This window comes from Mastomys coucha, unplaced genomic scaffold (assembly GCF_008632895.1).
Source record: "Mastomys coucha isolate ucsf_1 unplaced genomic scaffold, UCSF_Mcou_1 pScaffold23, whole genome shotgun sequence".
NCBI lineage: Eukaryota > Metazoa > Chordata > Mammalia > Rodentia > Muridae > Mastomys > Mastomys coucha.
Genome location: NW_022196906.1, coordinates 48,000,698 through 48,006,697, shown reverse-complemented (window position 1 = coordinate 48,006,697; position 6,000 = coordinate 48,000,698).

The following is a 6,000-nucleotide window of genomic DNA, read 5'->3' as shown; positions in this document are numbered from 1 at the left end:
GAAAGAAACCTAAGCCCAATGTCAGTCTAAATGGAAAAAGCTTGAAGCAATCTCACTGAAATCAGGAATAAGACAGGGCTGTCTACTAAACCCATCCTTTTCAAGACTGTGCTCACAGCACTAGAGGGAGCACTAAGACAGGAGAAAGAAAGTGAAGGGACACAAATAGGAAAGGAAGTCACACGTCCCTGTTTGTGGATGATGTGATACTATCTGTACGAGATTCTCAGTATTCTGACAGAGAGCATCTAGAAATGAAACACCATGTCAGCAAGGAGCCGGTATATAGAATCAACTCGCATAAGTCCATAGCCTGACTATGCACCAGTAAAAAACATAAAGTGGAGATGGTGAATATGCTCCCTTTTGCAATAACCTGAAAGAAATGTAAATATTTAGGAATAAACCCTAGCCCAGAAGGTTTAAGACCTCTACAAGGAAAACTTTAAATTTCAGAAGAGAGGAGGGGAGGGAGAGAGATGGGGGGGGGACAGGAATTGCAAAGGCAGACCCTGCTCTTGGATCAGTAGAATTAATAACTTGAACATGACGAACCTATCTGAGGTGTAATCAGATTCAGTGCAACACAAATGAAAAGTCCCACCACATCCTTTACAAAGTAGAAAAGAAAGAAAAATTAACCTAAAACTTTTTTGGAATCACAAAAGACTTCAGTTAGTCAGAACAATCCCAATGCCATTCCAAACTTCAAATTATAGTACAGAGCCTTAGGCATTAAAACAATATGTTACTGGCTCAAAAATAGATACAGAGACCAGTGGAGCCATATCCAAGACCCCAGTAGGAATACATGTAAATATTCCATCTACAACACACACTGAAAAAAAGACATTTTCTACAATGATGTTGGGGAAACTGGATGACCACATGTAGAGAAATGAAATTGGATTCCTATCAATCACCAGGCACAGAAACTAATTCTAAATGGAGAAGGGGATCTGGGAGAGAGGAGGGGGAGGAAATAAGGGGGCACTATCAGGAACTGGAGGGGATGCGAGAAGGGTACACAGGGTCAGGAAATCGAACAAAAATATGTAACAGAGGGGATGTGGAACTGGGATAGCTACTGGAGGGTCCCAGACACTAGGGAAACATGAGGCTCCCACGACCCAACAGGGATGACTTTAGCTGATATCGCAGAGAAGGGGGGATAGAACCTGTGGAGACCGCCTTCAGTGGATAGGCATGGCCCCTGGTCGAGGGATGGGTCCACCCACCCATCTCAAAGATTTTTAACACAGATATGTTCCTGTCCTGAATAACAGGGACAAAAAATGGAACACAGACTGAAGGAAGGGCCAACCGGTGACTGCTCCACCTGGAGATCCATCATGGTGCAGACACCAAACCCAACACTGTTGCAGTGGTCAAGAGGCGCTTGCTAAAAGGAACCTAGTGTGGTGTTCCTTGGGAAGTACAGCCAGTAACTGACCAACGCAGATGTGGATGCTTGGAGCTAACCATCAGATTGAACTCAGGGAACTGGTAGAGGAGCTAGCAGAAGGACTGGAGGAACAGAGGGGAATTTCAACCCCACTGGAAAAACAACATAGGCTGGCCTGACCACCCACCCAGTTCTTCCAGAGTCCCGAGGAGCGTACCTGGAGGGATCCATGGCTCCAGATACATATGTAGCAGAGGAGGGCCTTGCCTGACAGCAGTGGGAGGGGAGGCCCTTGGTTCCAGGGGAGATTTTATGGTCCAGCATTGGCAGAAGCTGGAGCAGTGGGAGAGGAGAGTGTGGGTGGGTGGAGGAGCAGCCTCATACAGGCAAAGGGCAGGGGGAAGGGCAGATGTGGAATTGGAGGTTGGTGGAGGGGTAACCGGGAAGTGGGATATCATTTGAGATACAAACAAATGGAATGATTAATGTAAAACAACAACAACAACAACAACAACAAAACATAGATGTGAAAATTGAGACACTCAAATGGAAGGAAACAGGCAATACCCACAGTGTATAAGCATGGGAAAAGATCTAGGGCTCCAACCGCCCAGTGCTCCGGGTCAAGGCTTTACACATAGGGTGTCATATAAAGAAAAAGCTCTGTACAGCTAAGAAGATAATAGAACAAGAGATGATGGTCTCTTTTTTTTTTCTTTTTATTAAATTAATTTACTTTTTACACTCCTCTTTCCATACCCCGCCCCCATCTGCCCTTCAACTGCTCCACATCCCACACATCCTCCGCACCCCCTGTCTCCACGTGGATGCCCCCCACCCCACCCAACCTGGTCTCCTTTTTAAAGATTAATTTAATTTTCTTTTACGTGCATGGTCTGTGTACATGTTTGCTGTTCCCTCGGAGGCCAGAAGAGGGCACTGGATCCTCTGGAATTGCAGTTACAGACCACTGTCAGATGCCACTTAGGGTCTGAAAGCACCCACATCCTCTGAAGTGCAGCTGAAGCTCTTAACCCCTGAGCTGTCTCTCCAATCCCACAACAAGGAATGTTTTCAAAAGCACTCTACATCCAGAGTTTTCCCATGGAAATGTTTGATTCTCTGAAGTTTATTCCTGTGTCTACTATGAAGTAAAATTCCAACCATCCTTTCTTCTAGATGGTTATTGGTCGATGTCCACTACATAAGAAACACTTACTATGCTGGGTAGATGGGTAGCTGGGTAGCTGGGTACAGAGGCATATGCCTTTAACTTCAGCACTCAGGACATCCCACATGCTGGGATGTCAGTAAGGCCAAGGCTAGCGAGTTCCAGGCCAATTATGGTGACCCAGACCCTGTCTCAAAAATCAAAAGTGTTTCTGTCACTGCGTGGAGATGCCTTTAATCTGTCTGGACACTTCTGTCAGTACTACAGTTTTTGGCACAGTGTGGATTGGACTGTGAAGTGGAACCGTGCAGATTAATTCTGTAGAACCAGAACTTGACCCACTCTTGCTATCTCAGCCTGGCCCTCGCTATGATTCTTCTGACTTGAGTCAAAAAGCCAACAGTGTTTCTCTAAATTTTACTATATGTGACTGGGAGTGGGGACCATACGTGTGATACTTCTAATTATTTAGTTGGACGTGGGTAGCATGTATGTCACAGAATGGAAAGGTCAAAGAACCAACTGTGTTAGTTGATTCTTTACCATTTGTGACTTCAGCTCAACTAGATCCAATACATCCTTCTGGTCTCCAAATTCTCTGTCTATCTCTACCTGTCTTATTCTCTTTTTGTCTGTCTGTCGTTGTACCTCATAACACACACATTAATTTTCTAAAGAAATTCAGACGTAAATGGGTATGTATACACATGTGCATGTATATGTGTGCATGCATATATGCTTGTGTAAATATGTATTTACATGTACATGTATGTGTATATTCATATGTGCTTGTGTGCATGGTCATATTGTATATATATTCATATGTGCATGTATATCTTACCTGCATGTATACGTGATCATATATGCATGTGAATGTTTGTTTTCATATATATATATAGGTATGTATTTATATGGCAATTTATGCATACATATATGTTTGTGTGCTTTATATGTACATGTATTCATTCATATGTGCATGTGATATATTCTTATGTATATATTTGTAATCATGTATTTATTCCTATGTTCATATTTTCATGTGTATTTTTGTTTTTATATGCTCATGGGTGTGTTTTAGGTGCATGTACATGTGTATATATGCATTTGTGTTCATGTGTGCAAATGTATGTGTGTGTTCATATGTGCATTGTTTATTCATATATGCATGTGTATGTCTATGCTTATGTGTTCATGTGTTTATATAGAGGTTTACATTTATGTGTGTGTACATATGTATATGTGTGTATACATATATAAATGTAGCTGTTCATTTATATGTTCAGGTGTCTTAGAGTTTTATATATATTAGGTATGTGAAGAGACACCATGACTACAGCAACTCTTATAAAGAAAAACATTTAATTGGTGCTGGCTTACAGTTTCAGAGGTTTAGTCCATTATCACCATGGAGAGAAGAATCCTGGCAGAAAAAATGGTGCTGGAAAAGAAGCTGAAAGTTCTATATCTTGGTCTACAGGCAGCTGAAGGCGACTGCCACTCTAGGCCTAGCTCAAGCATATGAGATCTCAAAGCTCACCTCCACAGGGACACACTTCTTCCAATAAGGCCATACCTATGCCAACAAGCCCACACTTACTAGTAGGCCTCTCTTTATGCGCTAAACATTCAAACACATGACTCTATGGGAGCCATTCCTATTCAAACCACCACAAGGTGCAAGTGTGATTTCATGTGTGCATGCCCGTGTGTGTGCATTTGTGTGTTCATATGTGCACATATATGGGTGCATATATATATATATATATGTATATATATATATGTATATACCTGTATAGGTTTATAGTCATATGTACATGTGAACATTCACATGTGCATGCTTGTGTTCATATATATGTGTGTGTACTCCTATGTGCTTAACTATGTTTACATGTGCTGGACTTGTGTATATGCATGATCATAGAGATGTATGAATGTGTTTGCATTTATATATACTTGTGTGTGTGTGTGTGTGTGTGTGTGTGTGTGTGTGTGTTCCCATGTGTAGGCTTCCCATTATACAACCTGGAATCTGGCCTCTTCTGTCATTACTAGAATGGCAGTCTTAATTTCTTTCTGCCTCAGTTCATCATCTATATGTAAAATGGGAATAATAGTAGACTTACCTTTATGGCTGTTATGAGGATGAAGTAGATACTATCTCTATAATGTTTTGAATAAGGCCTGCCATAAAGTAAGACTCTATAAATGTTAGATGCAATTCTTTAAATGCTTCACTTTAAAGCTGTAAGGCTCTTCCTTAATCTCTGTCAGCTACATCATGTTCCCTCATAAATAAACTGCCTCAGTCCCTTATAACCTTACCAGGCCTACCACAGCCTAATACACATTAATGGTACAGGATGGCAAGCCTTGGGGGGAAGTTGACTTGCTGGCTTCTCCCTGTGCTGCGTTTATTAAATACTCTCACCATCATGCTAACTCTGAACTGACTTCACTTGGGCAAAGGAAGGAACTAGCCCGATGAGGCCAATCCAGAGAAGGCCTGCTTAGAAGGTCCCACCTGGAGAAGCATTTTATTACTTTATTTCTTTATGGAACAGGCTATGAAGCAAATGAGACTTGGTTAATACTTTTAGAGAACCAGACTTCTATCCTGAGTGTTTCTTAGTTAGCTACATGCACCAGAATCACCTAGGGGAGTTTTCACAGTACTCAGGCCTGGGTCCATACCCGAAGCATTCAAATTGGAGGGAACCAGGTAGTGCGCTGGCTGCTTATTTGGAAGTCATTTATCCAGATAATTCTGAATCAGATCTGCTGGACCAACTTTCCCATTTCCTTCCTACCCATTCAACAAAAGCCTGCTTCAACTGGAATATACCCTATCTACCGTGTTGATGGCACTTTCCACAATAGCTATAGCATTGACAGACAGTTCCTCTCAAGTTCTCAACTCCACAAAAGAAATGCTCTGGATTCTTTCTTTTTTCTTTTTTCTTTTTTTTTTTTTTTTTTTTTTTTGGTTTTTCGAGCCAGGGTTTCTCTGTGTAGCCCTGGCTGTCCTGGAACTCACTCTGTAGACCAGGCTGTCCTTGAACTCAGAAATCTACCTGCCTCTGCCTCCCAAGTGCTGGGATTAAAGGCGTGCACCACCACTGCCCAGCTCTGGATTCTTGTTTGAATGTCCCATGTGACTATGAATGATGCTCCAGGAGGACCAAGCAAGTAGCAGATTTCCTAGTGAATTTTCTGCTCTTTGAATGAGATCAGCACCTTTGAGTTGTTTGCCTGGACTGGCTCCTTTGACTGTAGGCTGATACTGCACCAGGGTGCGGAACTCATGGTGGCATTGCTGCTGCAATATCTAGTGTTCTCTTTGGGTGCTGCTCACAACTTCTAAACTTTAGGATAATTGTCTACCTTCTTGTTTAGAGTCCCTCAAAACTTTGATTGGGGGATAAAA